The sequence below is a fragment of the Mastomys coucha genome, unplaced genomic scaffold (assembly GCF_008632895.1).
Source record: "Mastomys coucha isolate ucsf_1 unplaced genomic scaffold, UCSF_Mcou_1 pScaffold7, whole genome shotgun sequence".
NCBI lineage: Eukaryota > Metazoa > Chordata > Mammalia > Rodentia > Muridae > Mastomys > Mastomys coucha.
Genome location: NW_022196913.1, coordinates 76812912 through 76833232, shown reverse-complemented (window position 1 = coordinate 76833232; position 20321 = coordinate 76812912). Strand labels below are relative to the sequence as shown.

The window sequence follows — 20321 nt, the reverse complement described above, 5'->3', positions numbered from 1 at the left end:
GGTTCTGTGCCACAGTGTAGGGGAATGCCAGGGCCAATAAGTGGGAGAGGGTGGGGTGGCAGGCATGGCGGGGGAGGCAACAGGGGTTAGTTTTTGTTGTTTTTGTTTGTTTCTTTTTTTTTGGAGGGGAAACTGGGAAAGGAGAAATTTACATGTAAATAAAGAAAATATCTAATAAAAAAAAAGAAAATATCCAATAAAAGGAAAACATAAACAAAACCAAACCCCAAAATTTAGCTCTATCCCAGGCTGACCCTGAACTCAGGAATCTGCCTGCCTTTGTATTTTTCTGACAAGCTGGCTCATAGTACAGCTGCCTCTGTTCTTTTAGGTTCATGAAGCCCCTCATATAATTCATATTGCATCCTTACATTTTACATAGTTGAGAAATTATGTAATTTTAAACTCACATTTTCAGAGTTCTTTTCCACAGCCTTAAGGCTGTCCTGAAGGTCACAGCATTTCCCATTTTTGCTAAGGACAGAGACACACTCTTGACTCCTAGGCTCATGCTGTCTCTGATTATCATGGAGTCATTAATCTTGGCAGAAAGAGCATTCCCCGGTAGCCTTGGCACGGAGAATATATCCTGATAACCTTGTTAGGGAGAATATTTTTCAAATGAGGAACATGAAGTAATATATATTTATTTAAACAAACAAGCCTCACACACAGCAACTGTTAACACTTGTGAAGGCCCATGCCCTGCTAGCTCTATTCCAGGGGCGGGAAACCATGTCACATGGTTGCTTCCACATGGCCAGGCAGGTATTGGCAACATGTGCTTAAAAAGAATGCTCATTGTGTTACTGCTGCCAGGACTGCCTAGTGTGTCAGTATCAAGACACTAGTGCTGTTCAGGACCTGTGTGTCCCTGAGGAATCTGCTTTTGTGTATTCTATCAATTGCTAAGAGAAGCAGGTAGAACTTTCTAGCACCAGCATCCACTTACTCTGCAGGCTTGAGCCTGTGGTCTGGGGTATGTGTCCCACAATAACTATAAGTGTGCCCAACATGAAGCTGTAAACTGCACGGCTCTCAAGTGTGAACTGTGTAGGTGACACGCTGCAGTGCCACACAAAATAAACACACATGTATGCTCTTGTCACCTTAGACTTCCAGCTGGAGACTCTCAGTGGCTTGAAAAATAATACTTTAATAATAACTGACACAGTTAACCTCCGTCTACTCTGAATTTATAATCACCCTTCTACACGTTTATACTTCCACATAGCAACCAGACTTCCTTGTACTTCCACTTAAGTAAGTGTAAATGTTTTCACAAGACCAAAAAGAGTCCTCACCATCTCAAGAAGAAGAAAAATTAAGAGACATAAAAGTTCCTAGAATCATGGAGGAAATGTGAGGAAATGACACAGTAGCTACAGTAGTGGGCACAGGGCCACATGAGTATTCTGCTACAGGAAGGTAAATTGTGAAGTTAACCACTGTTGCCAAACGATGGATACAATGATCAGCAAAAGGTGGGAGGCAGAGTGAGCCACGTCTCAGGAAATAATGCTCTTTAGCACAGAAGTCTGAATTTGTGTCAGGCTTTGATCTTATCTTGCAAAGTTTTTACTCAGAAAGGAATGCCAACATATTTACTTTGCTAGGATTTCTTAACTAGAAATGGGACCTGGATGAACATGATTTATCCCCATTCAATTTTATTACCTTAGGATTTTGTATAACAGAGACTCAGCCTCTAAGGCCACACCAGCACTGGTTAAGTTCAAAGTTTCTGAGGCTTTGAGGATTGGCAGTTCTTAATGCCAGTGGAGATAAAATGATGTCCCTTGATCAGAGCATGGCAGGTAAAGGAGTGTGCAGGTGACTTTTAAATGAAAATAAAAGATGTGATCTATAAGGAAATTTGTATTTAAATCACAGGGTAAGAAAGAGAGGCATGGATTGGTCTTTCAATCTAAAAGGACTGAGGAGCAAGACCAAGCCTGCCCATGGCAGAATGCATTGTGAGTGTCTGTGTGATAAGGGCTGCCCTGGATTTTAGCAATTGCCTTTTTGAATGCAGTTCAGAATATTTTACAGCCATTCCATTTACTTCAATTGATTCTTAAAGTCTAGCATGCCATCCCAGGACTCAAAAGAGATTTCTTTTACTTTGAAGCTGAAATAAATTTGCCCCATTTCCACCTCATTAAACATGGCCTTGTGTTTTGACATAATTATAAACATGTTCTGCAGATGTGTCGATGAAAGACTGACTACTTCAGAAGTGTTCTTAAAAGAATAAGTCTTTATTTTGAAAACCTGTATATTGTACAGGTATCACATCTCTGAAGGGAAGGCTCATTTAAGAAGTAAAAGAAATGCTTTGTTTTTAAGCATGAAAGTTGAAATCTAAAGAAACAACAACAACAAAAATTTTAACTGTCACGCAGCAAAAATAAAGCAAGAAATCGAGACTTGTCTTCTTTGAAAGCACACAGCCCCAGAAGATAAAATAGACTGGCTGAAGTGGGAAACAGGGTCAGGGGAGGTCCAGGTAAACATTTCTGTTCCTCTATGCTGCCCCCAGCCACGCTGAGCCACAGGAAGACCTGGTCAATCTCCATTTCCAATAACTATATGAAGGAGAACAAGAAAAGGTAAGATGTTCCTGTCTGAGAACCACAGCTTCTGAACAATACTAGAGGCAGGGCATCTTTCTCAAGCAGCCACCTACTTCCTGTCTGCTTAACTTTGATACCCCATCTCTCTCTGTGCCTATTGTCCCCATGTTCTATGTATGTGGGGCTGGGGAGTCATGAGGGGGTGGGGGGCAGACCCAGAGGAATAATGGGGTTGAGGCATGTCCAAACCCAGAAATCTCATCCTGAGATCAGCAGGAGTAGGATCGATCCCTCCCCTGTGTCCCAGGTCACATACTCTCATGCTCTTACCTTTGCCCCCTGGGAGGAGATGTGGCCCAGTAGCCAGATTAAACTTCCTCTCCTTCTAAGGTCATGTTCAGCAGCACCTGGAACTCCTGCTTTTGCTAATAAGGCATCTCCAGCACCCTGGCCAAGACAATGTTGTATTCTCACTCCAAAAGCCTGTACCCACCCTCAAAGGTTAAATAACCTTTGTTCCCCCTTTAAAGGAACTGTCTCACTGAAGATGCCTCCTGAGAGTCATAGCGCTCAGCTCTGTCTCTTCTGCTCCTACTCCCGATGGCCACTTTCCCTCTCCCATCCCAGACCCCACTAGTTGCTGGTTGCAATTGTGTGGGCCAGAGTAGGGAAGAGGAGCCTGATCGGCACTTCAGGGGGCAGCTCCAATCCCATTTTGTCTCTAAAGCTCTCCTGGTCTCCTCAGTGGGTTGTGACATCACTGTCATGTAAGACCTGATGATCACCACACTCCACTTTTATGCATGCCAATACATTTGACATTTATTTATTGTATTTTGTGACATTTTGTAACTCTTCATCTAGCCAAAGCTGACCTTGACTTCTCAGCCTCTTTCCTCTTGGCTGGGATTACAAGCATGGTCCCCGGCACCTGGTTTTCTGAACCTAGGTATGTGTGCATGCAGACATACTAGACATGCCTTTTAACCAACTGAGCCACATCCCCAGCCTTAGCTGTTGTTGAGTATACCCTGCTGACAAGAGTCTGTATGGATATGGTGGTGAATGAGGCTGTCAGATAAATTTCTCAGCCCTCTGGAGAACAATTCCAGTGGGGGTGGCTGTGAGGCAGAGAATAGAAAAGCAAGCAGATAACGTAATGCATCATGGGCTTTCTTACCTAGTGTCAACATAGACAAGCATCAAGTGCTCCCAAAATGCTGTGCCATTTTTTCCAGCCCTCCCCCACTATCAATCTTAATTCTACCTGTAATCTTTGATTCTCTGTCAGGTCTTGGGGATTGTGATGGGATATCTATGGGGTCTGTTAAGTGCTTAGTGGCCTTATTATGAGTGCTAACTCAGGATCACCAGAGCAGTGTCACTAATCTTTTCAAAAACTTTATTTAGTGGTGGGTTAATAGCAGAACCAGTCCTGGGAGGTTTTGAAGAGACCATGTGCTTGTCGTAGAGTGTCCAGGACACACAAGCACTCATTGAGTGTTGGCTGTTTTATTTGAGACCTTATGGACAATTGGCCTGGGGTAGAACCCCTCTTCCCAACTCCACAGAAACCTGTCTTTTCCTGGTAATAGTACACCTAACACTACAGTATTATCTGTTGAACATCTCTTCACTATTAGACAGTCCCCATCCTTTTAGCCTAGCCTAGCCTAGCATAGGAAGAATTCCCAAGAAATGACTGGATTGAAGTGTGTTACCAGTAGGAGAAGAAAATTTTTTTTTTTTTTCCCTAACCATAAGACAAGTGAAAAACGCTGGACATGGGATCAGGATGTAGCAATTTCCCAGCATGCCTGAGGCCTTGGGTTTGATTCCCGGCATTACAAAGACCTCATAGACGAACAAAACAATCATTACTAAGTTAACCATTGGTTGTTATGGAAAGAATTAATTAAGAAAAATAATTTATTATCATATTTTATTACCAAGGAAATGTATGAAAACAATCAGCTGCTGCTGTTGAAAGTGACTAGTGTGGGTGAGGAGCAGCAGCTATGCAGCCTTAGAATACACCTTGGCTCATGTCTTAGGGTTTCTGGTACTGAGGAAACACCACGACCAAAGCAACAAGGAAACACCATGACCAAAAGCAACAAGGAAACACCATGACCAAAGCAACAAGGAAACACCGTGACCAAAGCAACAAGGAAACACCATGACCAAAGCAACAAGGAAACACAGTGACCAAAAGCAACAAGGAAACACCGTGACCAAAGCAACAAGGAAACACCGTGACCAAAGCAACAAGGAAACACCATGACCAAAGCAACAAGGAAACACAGTGACCAAAAGCAACAAGGAAACACAGTGACCAAAAGCAACAAGGAAACACCGTGACCAAGGCAGCTTGAGATGAAGGCTCTATTCAGCTTACACTTTCACATCTCTGTCCATCACAGAAGGAAGTCAGGACAGAAACTCAAACAGGGAAGGACCTTGGAGGCAGGAGCTGATGCAGAGGCTGTGGAGGGGTGCTGCTTACCGGCTTGCTCATTATGGCTTGCTCAGCCTGCTTTCTTATAAAGTCCAGGACCACCAAGCCAGGGATTCCACCACCCATAATGGGTTGGACCCTCCCACATCAATCACTAATTTTAAAAAAATGCCCTACAGCTGGATCTTATAGAGGCATTTCTTCAATAGAGATTCCCTCCTTTCAGATGAGTCTAGGTTATGTTGAGCTGACATAAAACTAGCCAGGACAGTTCAATGCCCAGAATCACAGAAAAGAAAAAAAAAAAAATGGGTTAGCTTATTCCTGCCTGCTCCTTGGAAATGAAGAGTGTCCACCCTGGGAGGCATGGTGGACAGTGCTTTTCAGTGAAAGCATCTCTGCTCCTCTGCTCCTCTCAGTGGTGTGATCTCATTTTCCAGTGTGTCCTTGGCAAGCGGGCTTGAGCTGTAATGGACTGAAGCCATATTATTAAATATACACACTTAGGAGGAAGGAAAACCCTGCCATCGAGGTGAAGGATGTAAAGACATGATCATCTTTGACCAAAGATGAAGGAAGAGACATTTCAAAGAAATACGATCCTTTTTAATACTGGCTGTAAATTGGAAGGGGAAACACAGATTTCAGAGAAATGAGAAAGTTCTAATTAGAATAACAGGCTCAAATTATTTCAAGGAGATACAAATCCTGAGGGGATATACAACCAGGGGGAATACTCCCTGGGCAGGGAGGCTGCCCTGCCCGCAGATGGGCTGTTGGATTATCCTGAGGGATATCTGGTTGCCCTACATCTCAGTGGAGCTGGCTGAAGCACTATGCTGATGAGTCTTCTGAGGGGCCAGGAGTCAGGTTTGGTGAGCAAAAGGTTTCTAGGAAGTATGTGCTTTGTCCCGGGACACGGGCTTAAGTATGTCTTCCTTTTAGACTTGAAGGTTAGTGAGAGTGGCTCTCAGTTTTGATTTCTGCATACAGAAGACCCCAAACTACTTGGCCACTCAAGCTCCTGTCTCTACAGTGTATTCAGAAGGCACAACATCACTCTGTGTCCTGAACAGTGCGGCAGCAATCAATTGTCAATTTGTGACAAAATTTTGAAAGAGAATGGGCTGATCTGATGCTGAAGAGGCATTCTGGAGACTGTTTCCCACGAGCAGATGGCCCTTTGAAGTCTCTCATCTTTCTAATTGATCGATTTCAAGGCTTGGAGATGAAGAAGACAAGTGGCTGTCATAACACACAAGAGCAAGAGTATTGTGTTCATGAAGGCAAGAAAGAGTCTTTACGAATTCACACACATCTTGTGATGTTTTGCTGCTTTTAGTCAATAAATCTGGAGCTGAAGGAAAGAAAACATGGGTAAACACTTCTGTGGCACACAGCAGGTTGTCTCCCAGAGCAGAGGGGAGAAACAAGAGGCTCCTAGCCCGCAGGTCTCCAGCATGCACTGAAGCCTGGGATCACCTGTGGGAGGACAGGGTGTGCTTACGAATAGTGACTCTAAAACACGTAAGACACGCTTCACCCCCTCCAAAGGGAACCACCCGGAGTGCACCAGTGTAGATCTCTGACATTCGGGTGGTTTTTTTGTTTTGTTTTGTTTTGTTTGCTTTTTTCGAGACAGGGTTTTCTTTGTATAGCCTTGGCTGTCCTAGAACTCACTCTGTAGACTAGGCTGGCCTCGAACTCAGAAATCCGCCTACCTCTGCCTCCCAAGTGCTGGGATTAAAGGCGTGTGCCACCACTGCCCAGCTTGACATCCGGGTGTTTTATTTGTGGCCCAGGCACCTCTCTTGGCTTCACCTCAGCTCCATCTTTCCAAGTGGCCCTCATTAGTGTGTGCATGTGTTTGTGTGTTCGTGCGTGCGTGTGCATGTGCGTGTGCGTGTGCGTGTGCGTGTGCGTGTGCGTGTGTGTGTGTGTGTGTGTGTGTGTGTGTGTGTGTATGTGTAGTGCTAGGACTGAGCCCAGAGCCCTAAGTATGCCAGGCAAGTCCTGTACCACTGAGCCACAGCCTAGCTCATGAGCTGTGGGATTTTGTGAGATTCTTTCAAATCCGTGACAAATACCATTTCAATGGAAAGGATGCATGGAAAGAGAACTGGAACCTTTCTACTGAGCAGCGCCCCCTGCCAGCTGCCTTTATTACCCAAATTGTAGCATGCTACCCTGGGCTGCTCTGTGTGGTTTGGACATCATACAAATCATTATGTATTGTTTATATATCATATTTGTATATATATATTTTTTGTTTTTTGTTTTTTTTGTTTTTTGAGACAAAGTTTCTCTGAGTAGCCCTGGCTGTCCTGGAACTCACTTTGTAGACCAGGCTGGCCTCGAACTCAGAAATCCACCTGCCTCTGCCTCCCAAGTGCTGGGATTAAAGGTGTGCGCCACCACCGCCTGGCTTGTATATTTTTGAAAACAACATTATTAAGATAATTTCATATAGCAAACAATGGATGCACTTACATGTACAATCCACTGGCTTGTAGTAATTATTATCATAATCCAGTTTTAGAACTCTTTTATCACCCTAAAAGAATCTCACTGCCAAGAGCTGTCACTCTTCTTAGCCCTTCAATGCCTAACCCTAAAGAAGGACTAATTTATTTTTTGTTATCTGTGTAGATTTGTTAACATTCCATATAAATACAACGTGTGGTCTTTTGTGATGCTTTTTTTTAAACCCAGCATGATATTTTCCAGTGTTTATTTGTGTGGTAGCACTTCATTATTACTGCTGCTGCTGCTGTTGTTATTGTTATTGTTATTGTTGTTGTTGTTGTTATATGGCCCAATTTTATTCCATTTATAGATATTCCACATTGTATTTTTCCCTCCATCGATTTTTGGGAATTTGGGTTGGACTCACTTTCTATAATGACTAATGCTATTCTGTGGGCTTATGCTCTAATTTCTTCTCTTTGGACCTTGGCGTAGAATTCTAACTTGTCTCTGGCTTTATTCTTAACATTTTGAGGAGCTGCCAATAAGCAAACCATCTTCCAATCCTATTGGCAATGAATAACCTTCACGAGTTCTTTGTGTTCATCATTTCAGGGGGGCACCTGGGATTCCAGGAAAAGGGAAAGGAAAACAAAATGGTGTGCATGAGGCTGGAGAGACAATTCAGTTAAGAGCAGTTATTGCTCTGGACCTGAGTTTGATTCCTGGTGTTTATTTGGTGGCTCACATGATATCTATAACTCTAGGTCCAGGTATCTGATGCCCTCTTTTGGCTTCTGAGAGCACCAGACACACATGTGGCACACACACACACACATACACACACATGCAAGACAAAAAGCCCATACATATAAATAAAATAAAATAAATATGAAATTCAAATGGCATGTAAGTGCATATGAAAGAACAAACTGCACCAAATAGCCAAGGTAATCATAAACAGATGTGAGTAGAGGAACCACACTATTTGATTTCAAAGCTCTAGTGCTAACAACAGCATAGTAGTGGGATTAAAATAGATACATAAATTAATATAATAAGATAGCATGTCCAGAAATGAAGCCATTAAAATACCAAGAGCACTCAATAGGAAAGGTGGCATCTCTATAAACAGTACTGGGAAAACTGGGTGTCAGTCTGAAGAAGGAAGTTGGCCATTTGTTTGTACCGTATTCAAAATTAACTCAAAGTGACTTAAAGACCTGAAGCTGAACTACTAAGAGAAACATAAGGGAGAGAGCATGCAACATTGGTTTGGTTGGTGAACTTTGGGAGGTTGTGGGAAAGGTCAGGATTTGACTCCCAAACACAGGGAATGAAAGCAAAAATCGGCAAGTGGAACTGTATTGACCTCAAACACTCTGTGGGAGCGTATGAACCTAAAACCCTGCGACAGAGGCAAGAATAGCGTGAATGTGGGGCTCCTATGGGCTGGGAGAAAAAAGAATACAAGCCGTCTATCCTGTCAGGGTTGTATTGGTTACCTTTCTCATCGCTGTAATAAACAAAATAGCAGACAGTAAGAACTGAGCAGGGGAAAGTCTGGTCTGGCTCATGGTTTCATTCAGATCAGTCCATCATGGCAGAGTCCATGCTGACAGGAGTGTGTGGCAGCTGCTGTTGACTCTGCTGTAGATCGGGAGGCAGAGAGAGAGAAAGAGAGAGAGAGAGAGAGAGAGAGAGAGAGAGAGAGAGAGAGAGAGAGAGAGAGAGAGAGAGAGTCTCTAAGTAACCTGTAAAGATAACCCATTCTTGGATACCTCTGTTTTCCATTCAGATCCCAATCCCAGGGGTTCTAACATCTTAAAATAGAGCCACCACCAGAAGACTGATTGTTTAAAACATGACCCTGTGGGAACATATTAAATTTAAAACATAACAAGGAACAAATATCCCAGATATGGGGTTGGACAGGAGATAGCTCAGTAGGTAGAAGATGCTTACAACCAAGTCTTCCAACTTGCATTCAACTCCCGTTCCATATGTCAGGAGGAGAGAACCAACTCCCAAGGGCTATCCTCTGATCTCAGTAGGCATGTGTGGAATATGCCTTCCCATCCACAAATAAGTAATTAAGTAAGTAAGTAAATGTGATTTTTAAATTTTAATACAGACGAGAAACTCAAACTATTCAGAAACAAAACTCCAGAGACAGAGGCAGAAGGATTTCTGTGAGTTGAGGCCAGCCTGCTCTATATAGTGACTTCTAGGCCATCCAGGGCTATATAGTGAGATCATGTCTCAACAATACAAAACAAAACAGAATGAACCTGAATATAGACATTGTTGAGAAGACGGCACATGAATAGACAAAAGATAGATGAAAAATGCTCATGATTGCTAACCATTAGGAAAATGAAGGTGAATAGCATGGTGAAATGTCACCCACCACACATGCTTGCTTCTTTCACAGAGATCCTCCCCCTCTGGTAGGCAGGAGTAAGTGCTCCCCCCCTGGTAGGCAGAAGCAAGTGCTCCCCCTCTGGTAGGCAGGAGCAAGTACTCCCCCTCTGGCCTAAGAAGAAATGGTTGTTGGGTCATCTGGAAGTCTGATACCAACAACTCCATTACAATCTGAAAGAGCCCTGGCTGTTGCTTCACCTCCAGGAGCTGGCACATCAACTACACTCATTGTATAGTTTTCTTGGGAGCCTATGGCATGTTCAGAATGGCTAGTGTAGCATAAAAGTAGCCTTGCTTCTGTTGACTGGCAGTCCTTTTGCTCAGGACAGAAAGGGCATCGAAGAAGAGTTCCAAAGCTGTTAGTTAGGGAGTCAGATAGCTCCTTTCCCAACATCTTTGCTTATTTACAGGACCAGGAACACCAGGAGTCCTTTGCACAGAACATAAAGAATGCACCAGTGATGCTGGTAGTGAATTTAATATTTTTAAACAATGCTTAATACCTGTCCAGTGTTTCAAGAGGAGTGGCCCCCATTGCCTGTCTCACACTGTTGGTGAGAATACAAATTAGCTTACCCCTTATGGAAAATATTATGAAAGTTCCTTTAAAACCTTAAAATAGAGTTACCACATAACTCAGCAATCTCCCCTCTGGAGTTATGACCAGTAAGCCAAAGAGATGCCTGGCCAGACTCCCCAGGCTCACTGCAGTACTCTTCACAATAGTTCTTAAGGATCAGTTAAGACAATTCTGGAGCCAATATGAGCATCCATAAGACGTAAATAAAAAGAAAAAGTGATATGCCTGTATGTGACAATATATTTCAGCCTTTTTAAAAAAAGACAATGTCATTTGTGACAGCATGGGTGACCTTGGAGTGCATTATGCTCAGTGAAATCAGAGGTGCAGACAGACAGATGGCACATGTTCACACATACATACATGCACAGTCTAAACAAGGAGATTCTTGGAAACATCGAGTAGAGAGCAGCCAGAGGCTGAGGGGTGCTTGCAGGGATGACAGTCAAACAGTACAAGGCAGGAGAAATGATTTCTTCTTTTTTGAGCTACATAGCACAACATTATAGAGAGACCATCTTGTGTATCATATGGATGCCTCACCTGTCAATTAAAAGCCATGCCCTGTGGCTTAGGCAGGAAATAGAGACGGGACATTGGAAGGAGAAAGAATACTGGGAGAGAAGTAGGTGGGGTGAAGAGCCCGAAAAGCTGGGAGGAGACTGACACATGGGCACATGTTACCTGAGCACAGGTAACAGCCATGTGGCAAAATGTAGATTCCAATAAATGGGTGTCTTTAGTTACAGTCTAGGCAGAGTAGAGCCTGTATATGGCCAGGGTGCTTGTAAACATAACTTGAGTCTGAGTCTTATTTTAGGAGCATGGGGCTGGGAGGCAGGACCTGGACTTAACTTCAACACAGCACAGTTTTATGCTACATAGGATATTAGACCTTAAAAGTCAAGAAGAGAGTGAATAGCAGACACTTTCACCACAAAAAATGGGATTTGAGGTGATAGATATATGTTAATACGTTAGATTTCAGTATTCTACATTGTATTTGTAAATCAAAACTCACTGTGTGGGCTGGAGAGGTGGCTTTTCCAGAGGACCCAGGTTCTATTCTCAGACTCCAAGTGTTGGCTCACAGGCATCTGTAACTCTAGTCGTGGAGGATCCCACGCCACCTCTGGCCTCTTCAGACACCAGGCATGCACATAGTACATGGACATCATGCAGACAAAACACCTATAAATGCAAAATAAACAAATTTAAACAAATAAACATCCACACTATGAATCACATGTCAGAACAGGTGGCAGAGAGGCCACCTGTTGGGCAGCTCGCAACTGCTCGTGAGCTCCAGAGAGATCTGATGTCTCCAATCTCTGATTATATATTACTGCTGAGAATCTTACTTTATTTGGAAGTTTATTGGCAGAATATATAGTTAAACATATCATGGTACAGGCCCCTGTATTTGTCCAGCTGCAAGGGCAACTATTATTTACATAAAATTATAAGAAATATTCATAGTGGCCTTATTAACAATCACCTGACACTAGAGATAACAGAAATTTCCTTTAGGTACGGAACAAACCACACACAGTGAAGTTATGGAGTAAAAGGGAATAACCTGCGGGTGCAGTACATGCACACAGCACACACGTACCACCAAGCGACAGGAGGGTGCTTTGTCCATTGTCCCACGGACATGACATTCCTGAACACGACACCTCTGAAGCCCAGCTCTCTTCCGTGGTCACCAGGGGCTTTGGACACAGGCGCAGCCACAGTTCAGAAGTCATGACCCTGCTCAGGACCTGGATGGTGGTGGTGTTTGCAAAGGTATGTTTATTACATTTTGAAAAAATGGTTCCTTAAGAAAGCACAACTTACCATATGTCAGTTAAAAACTCTAAAACGGGTCTGGAGGGATATCTCAGTGATGAATCAGATCTTCCAGGGAACCTGAGTTCAGCTCTCAGCAACCACAGGTGATGCACGACTGCCTGTACCTCTGCCTCCAGAGGACAGGATCCCCTCTCCTGGCCTCTGTTGACCTACATTTATTTGCACATATCCCCAGCCCCAGACAAAGACACACAAAAACACAAGCACATTAAAACCCATTCTAAAAAGAACCTCCATTGGGTTTGTGTTATTCTTAGAATAGATTCCAAAGTGGAAAAATAAAGTTTATATTTTCTACTCTTCCTTGCAAAATAATATATTGTTTTGCCTGCCTCCCACTGATTCTGATGTCTTAAACCCTACCCCTTACCCCTGTCCACTGTTGCAAACTCTCTTGATCTTACCTTGGCTGATGATAAAGAGCCAGTGGGCCATAGCAAGCTTTGCTGCCAGCCGCCATCTCTACCAGTCTGCTGCCTCATAGCTGCTCTTAGTCCTCCTAACTACAGGGTACATTGGAGTATCACAAATGTTCCTTTCCTCCTGCACAGACCTTTTGCCTTCTACTTTGGCACTCCCCTAATACTGTCAGATACCTACTTAGTGTCACTAACACACCACGCAGGAGCGCTTAGTGCTGAACAATGGTGGAGTGAAGCCTGCAGCAGCTTGCTTCCTTCACCTTGCTAGGAATTTGGAGTTTCAGAAGTACTGCCTTGTTTCTATGAAGACCCAAAGTCAATTTGATGGGATTTAGAGTCGCCATGGTAACAAAACTGTAGGCATGTTTGTAAGGCTGTTTCTAGAACAATTTAGCTGAGAAGGGAAAACGCACTTTAAACGTGGGCGGCGTGATTACAGGGGCTGGGGCTCCAGACATAGTAAAAAGGCGATGAGCACTCAGTGCTCTCTGCATCTGACTGCTGGTGTGATGTTACCAGCCTCCTCACATTCCTGCCACAATGGCTTTCCTGTAATGATGGTCTGTATCCTCAAACTGGGAGCCAAAATAAGCTGAGGACTTAGTAGCATCCTGGAATAAAGATCGTGGGGGTAACATGTCTGTCAGACCTGCAGGCCCAGTTCCTGCCCCTCTGATCTCCATCCAACTTCCCTGCCACTTCCCTTGCCTCTGCTGTGCCTGTCTTGAGCACAGGCTCTGCTTTCTAGAGACTTCCAAGATATCCATTAAGCTCCAGCCACATTAGCTTTGTTTCTGAGTGAGCTCTGGAATTTTCTCCCAGTTGAGAGCCTTTGCATGGTTTCCTCCTGGCTCCTTCCCTATTTGTTTTAAGATGTCTGCCTATACAAATTGTTGACATCAATACTGATCGGCTATATCCCCGTCCCCCCTTATATCTATCTATTATTTGCTCTTGGTAAATTATAAGTTCCACAAGAGCAAGGTCATTGTCTTGTTTAGTGCTGTTGCAGCGAGCCAATGGGAGGCCCTTAGGAAATACTTTGGAATAAGTGGACACAAAATTGGCACTGTGACCTCACTAATCCAAAATCAATACATTTAGCTACTTCCTTGATTAAAAATTAGCTACTTAGTTCCTAATATTGACCAAAGGGGACAGTGAGAGAGTGGTTTTAACAAATCAGGGCTCTGTGAGTGGGAAGCTTTGATTGTAGACCAAAAGACAAAATCTCTGTATTCCCAGCCTTAATTCAATAACACGAATGTCATATTTGTATTGTTAAATAAGCTTGCAAAATAATGTTTCCCTGTCTTCCTAAATGTTCTGTACCTGTTTTTTTTTCTCTCTGTTAAAAAGCATTAAAAAAAGAAGTAGGTCCCAAAATTTAGGCATAAATCTCCACATCCTCAAATTAGGCAAAGCTTTTAAAAACCCTACCAAAAGTGGTAACGGCAAAAGAAAACACAACGTGTGATTCAACATGATTAAGAAGCTTTATGGATCGAAGAGTATGACAAAGGGAATAAAAATGGCAATCTTCAGGGATAGAGAAAGTATTAATAAGTCCCACATATGACCAGGGACATACAGACAGATCATGTCAAGAACTCATAGCAGGATAGTAAATAGACAATTCCATTGGTAATGGGTTGAGTTCAATACACATTTCTCCAGAGATGTCTATATACTTGCCAAAGGTACATGAGAAGATGATTAACATCATTAGTCACAGGATAAATGCAAATCAAAAAGAACAACACCTATGCTGGACATACAGTTTAACGAAAGAGAGAGCCTGCTGAGGACATGCCAGGTGCTGAGTTCAATGCCCCAGCACTGGAGAAAGCACAGCAATGCACCACTTCACACCTACAGCAAAATGAGTATAATTTAAAAATAAAGGCAAATAGTGTTGGGTGGACATAAGTACTTCCATGCTGCCTGGGAACCAGAGGTGGAGGGCTGGCAGTCTGTTTACCTGCTTGCTAGGCATGGATGTTTACAGCATTGCTATCACAGTTCCTAAAAACTGGGAAGAACCCACCTGTCAGGCAACACACAGATGGAGAAGCAAAATATGCTGGCCATGCAGGGAATGTTATTTGTTCATAAGAAGAAGTGGCCCCAGGCTTGGTGGCTCATGCCTTGAATCTCAGCATTCAGAAGGCAGAGACAGGTGGATTCTCTACAAACGTAAAGTGACTGGGTCTACAGAGTAAGTTCCAGCCAGGACTACATAGCAAGATCCCATGAATTCTAAAATACTACTACTACTACTACTACTACTACTACTACTACTACTACTACTACTTCTACTACTACTACTAAATGAAAAGAAGAAAGAAAAGAGGAGGAGGAAATGGAATATTGATATATCACAACAACAATGAACCTAGAAAACATTATGCTAAGTAAAAGAAGCTTTATGATGTATTGTACAATTCCATCTGTTTGAAATGTCCACACTAAGTGAAGCTCTCTCTATAAACAATGAGTCAGTGACTACCAGGGGCTGAGGAATTGAGCAGTGAGTGCTGACAATTATGAGATTTCTTTGGGGGAGGATGGCATTAACTCTAAACACAATTGTGGCATGGTTATATAATTCTGTGTATCTATAAAAAATGTCTAAGTGAGGGTCAACATGGCACAGTTGCTTCCTGTATTCTCAGGGTTTGTGCCCTATGACTCTTGGTGGAAGTCGGAAATCTCAGAGATTTTTGAACCCTGTATATACTATGTTTTATACATGCATCCTGACACACTGGCATGGTACCCAGTTAATGACTCCTTGCATATTTTATGCCCAGTTACTTCCTGTGCTTCAATGTAGCTGTTTGTATTTTGAATGCTAATTGTATTCCTCAAAAAACTGCTTGCATGAAAGTGTCTGTGAGGAGCTTCTTGGGAACCACCCCCAGTTGGTTCTGATTGGTAAAAAAGATGCTAACAGTCAATAGCTGGGGAGGATGGACAGAGGTGGGATCTTAGGGTTCCTGGACTTAGGACTGGGAGGAGAGAGGAGGGAGAGTGTGGAGGAGGAGGAAAGGAGAGACAGAGACCGGAGAAGAGCACCGGACAGAGAGGCAGGACAGCCATGTGAGGGTGCGGGGAGAGCTAAGTCCAGAGTACAGCCCAGAGGGCTGCCCAGCTGGGTCTAGGGCAGAAAAGATAGAACATAGAATTTGTAAGTAATAACTCAAGATTATTGGTGGGAGGTATATTAACAGTATAGACGTTAGGCAATGGCCCAACTATTGTGCTGTTTAAGGCACATTAAAATATAAAGGCTGTGCGTGTGTGTGTCTTTCATTTGGGACCATAAACCATTGGGGTAGGTAGAAAATCATGCTGCTGAGAATAATTAATTCATTATTTTTCTACACCTCAAACCTCCTGAGCTTTGGGGCCACTAGTAAATAAAGAAAGGATCACACAGGCCCTGAGACACTGATGAGGCTGACCTGGTAAATGGGCCAGTGTGAGTGAGTGACCATGAGTGCTGTATACCAGTGTGGATACACGGATCCATACCCTGGGCAGGATGGTGTGTGATTTCATCTTGCTCTGGCAAACAGTATGCATTTAAAAACTTAGGTTGTTTATTCAACACTTTGGATTGGGTTGACTTTGAATAAACAAAGCAGGAAGCAAAACATCAGATAAGAAGGGACTAACACATCTGCATCTCAATAAGGCTTTTTTTTTTTTAAGTCAAGCCCATTAAATAATTACAAAATGGATAAAAATTCTCTGGTAGATGAACCGGCCTCCATCCACTACTCTTCTGCTGGTTCATTGGGAGCACAGGTACCATGAACAATGAACTGATGACCAGGGGCACTCCATGGCCTACAAACCCTTCTTTTTGCTTACCTAGCCTGAAAATATCTTGAAATTAGTTATTATTTTAAAATTAGGAAAAAAAACTACATTAAACAATGAACTTCTGACTTCTCTGGAAAACAAAAATCAGCTTCAACTAAAAAAAAAAAAAAAAAAAAAAAAAAAAAAAAAAAAAAAAAAAAGTGATGGCTGCACCAGACATGCACTTCTCATAGGGAAAAATGAGGCTGCTTTCCCCAGGGCCACGGCGCCTTGCTTTAGTTTGTTTCTGTTGCCATAGCAGAATACCAGAGGCTGAGTAATTTATAAAGAAAAGGGTTTATCTTGGCTCATGGTTCTGGCGGTTGGAAAGTCTAAGATGCAACAACTGCATCTGGTGAGGGCCACGTGTGCCTTCAACTTATGGTAGGAAACATGGAAGGGCAAGTAGTGCCCTGGGAAAAAAACGCACACTAGGGCTAACTGGGCTTTTAGCCAGGCGGGCAGTAACTAGCCTGGGCTCCAGAGATCTGAAACTCACTGGGGGAAATGGAGGATACCCTGCCCCCACCCTACCCTTGCCACTGGGACACACCTCCCAAACTGCCATGCTGCTCAGCCTCAGTTAGTATGAAATTTGGGAGGGTACACTCAGATCAGAGTAATCCCCCAGTCCCATCTGCCTCCGTAAACCCACAATAGGTCACTTATTCATCACCTAAGTTCATCTCTGGGGACATTTGAGCTTGCAATAGCAGCTGAGATCTTTTCTGGCCTCAAAACTGTTTTAGAGTTGTCTCCGGCTCTGTTTTCAGATTGGGCTAAACCTATGGTGGCTTCCAATTCCATAAGTACCACAGATTCTCTGAGGGCTCTTGTAAAACATCTCCATGTTAGGTCACGCCCCTGAGCTACAAAATCTGAATCTCTCCGGATAGGGTCCAGGGTTAGTGTTAAATAAAGAAATAAGTAAACAAACAAACAATAAATCCATCTCCCCGGGTAACTCCAGAGCTTGCCTAAAATCCTGGGTTAATCTTTGAATCTACTTCAGGCAAAAATCTGAATTTCTATTTGCTCTTCAATCAAATGAGACCTAGGGAAGAATGGTTTCAGTTAGATGAACTCTCTGGATGACGATCTTTGGCACAAGTGGATGCAAGGATCTAAAAGTCTCTGTCTCTGTGTGTGTGTGTGTGGGGGGGTGTGTGTGGGTGTGGTGAGGGAGCTAGAAGTCCCCCATGAGTATCATTCCTCAGGCACTGTCTACCTGGCTGTTTTGATACAGGGTCTTTCATTAGCCTGGGTGGGTTTAGATGGTCAGGGAGCCCCAGGAAGGTGCCTGTCTCTACCTCCTAGCTCTGGTGTTACAAACCCATACCACCTCACCAGGCAGTTTTACATAGGTTCTGGTGATGGATCTGAGGGAGCCATGCTTGCCTGGAGAATATTTTGCTGGAGTTATCTCCCTGCCTGGTAATGCCCTTTCTCTGCTCATATTAGGAAGGAGTCTTACTAACATGCATGACCCGGCCACCGTTGCTTTACTGTTTTGTTATTGTTAAGTAAGTTTTTTTTTTTTTTTATTGATGAAAGGTCACCTGGGTTGACCAACAAAAGAAGTTAAAATGGCTTTTCCGAGGCCCTAAGTGGCCAACACAGCAAGAAGGCACCTGATAAACACTGGATGATTGCATTGAAGACATTTGCTTCTCACTATCTTCAGTAGGCCTGGAGAGTTTGGTGACATTCTGCAGGGAGAGATGGTGTAAGAAACCCGCCCCTTTGCTGTCCACCTTTCCTGAGTTGAGTCCTTGCTAAGCCATCCCTTGACAGAAAGTTCTGAGAGGAGAATAGGCCAGTGAAAAAGAGGAAGCTTCCCACCTCGTAGACCTATGGGTGCAAGAGAGGGTTTTTTTGGGGGGGGGCATGCTTTTAAAAAGGCTTTCGAGGATCCCTTGAATAACTGAGAGGTGACAGGAATGTCAGGTCTCCCAATGCAAGCTTGGAGGGTAATTCTAAGTTGAATCTAACGTTAATAGCACACAGATAACACCCACTGGGCACTGCTTGGCTGAAGCTTGAGCGGTGGGCTAGGATCTGAGGGAACCCAGCTGAGGCCAGCGGCTGCAGCAGTGCAAGGCGGGGCTGCCGCTGCACCTGTGCATCCCAGCTTCGGCTGGTCCCCTCACCTGGACAGAGGCAGCCGAGCCACATCCCACGGAGAGGCCACAGCCACGGTGGGGAGCGGTCAGTGAGCGAGGCTGGGGAGGGGGGCGCGGCTGCGGCCGAGCTGTCCAGGGGGAGGCGGGAGGAGGGAAGGCGCCGCCGCCTCGCCCGCGGCGACACAGACGCTGGGAGCGGCCGTGGCGGTGAGTCGCAGCGCCTTCCCTCCTCTGGCGGGGAGCGGGAGCCGCAGCTGGGAGGGCTAGCGAGGGGACCCGAGCCGGGAGCGGCGGTCGGGGGAGAGGCGCTCTCCGTGAGGCGCGAGCCCGGGATGGCGGGGATCGCGGGGCCCCCAGAACCGGGTCCTTGCAGCTCCTCCCCAGGTGCCACCCACCTTGGCAGTTTCTCTACCCTCCCCCACAACCCCACGCCGGCGCCTCGCAGGGACCAACAAGCTTTAAACCCATACGCCCCAAGCTGGTGGCTGGAGAGGAGACAGCAACTTTGCTGGGGACTCGGCGAGGCGCGCTAGCTCGAAAGGGGGCGTCGGCGAGCCTGGCGGTCGGGGGATGTCCTGAGCATGCTCGTCCCGGGCCAGGGGCGTCAGGGGCGTCGTTTACCGGCCCGGGCTGCAGAATCTGCAGTGAAAAGCTGCAGGAGGCCCGTGGGGGAGGTGGGTGGCTGGGGAGGGGGCTAGGGGCTGCCGAAGGGGCTGCTGGAACCTGTGGCAGAAATCCACTGCGTTTAGAAGCGAAAGATTCTCGTGTTTGGAACCTCGCGGGGCGGAGGAAGTGTGTGCTGGGGAGACGTGGAGAGTTTTCAGTGCATACCGATTTATTTTTAGCTTCGGAGAAGCAGGATGTGCAAAGTGGGTTGTATCAGCCCGGGAGGGGCAGGAGGTCTCCCTGTCCGCAGGAAACAATACACAAGTTTCTCGCTGCAAATGCTTGCTATAACTTTCGTGCCGGGAAGGGGGCCGGGGTGGGGTGGGGGAGGAAGACTTCATTTGCTCTTCCTGCGGGTGGATCTGTCCGAGGCTGCAGGCTAGGCTGGCTACAGGGTTGCATGTGTTCCTAAACGCCAACCTCCCAATGGAAGATTCAGGTTCAGTTCTGCAGGCGACTAGTATGAAATAAAGGAGCCTGGCTGCCAAATTCAGCTCTCTGAGAAGGAAACCACACAAAGTTTTCCTGATTTTGACTAATTGAAAAGAACAATCATAGGGCACTGTGTTACCAGGAGCTGGGTTGCTGGCAGGGGTCGGTCAGGCCGAATTGGCAAGGCTTGTGACAGCTTTTACTCCAAGTGGGAGACGCTTGAGTTTCATGCTCAAGGCAATGATGCCAGGGACTGCAAAGGAGGGGCGTGTGTGGTGGAGAGAAAGGTGAGATGGGGAGGGACACACACAGATGCGGGGTGGAGTGCAGTGGGGGTGGGGTAGAGAAGCTGTAACTCAATATCCAGATACCCAAGCCAACACGGCTGTGGACTTTCCCGGCATGGCTCCGCAGCCAGATGTTATATTTGAGTTCTGGCTCAGACCA

The 20321-nt window shown here is 44.8% G+C and overlaps 1 protein-coding gene and 1 pseudogene across 6 annotated transcripts in view; both read left to right on the top strand.

Annotated features, from left to right (window-relative positions):
- LOC116081554 overlaps window positions 1-19309 on the top strand; it is a 74257-nt pseudogene extending 54948 nt beyond the window's left edge.
- Ncald (neurocalcin delta) overlaps window positions 18583-20321 on the top strand; it is a 449041-nt gene continuing 447302 nt past the window's right edge. For 3 of the 6 annotated variants that reach the window (XM_031359538.1, XM_031359542.1, XM_031359537.1), the window contains exon 1: window positions 18583-18851. The gene's annotated coding sequence lies outside the window, so the exon portion shown is untranslated. Of the gene's footprint in view, window positions 18862-18952; window positions 18984-20321 lie in introns of those variants that run through there. The other 3 variants (XM_031359541.1, XM_031359540.1, XM_031359539.1) reach the window with 2 other exon arrangements.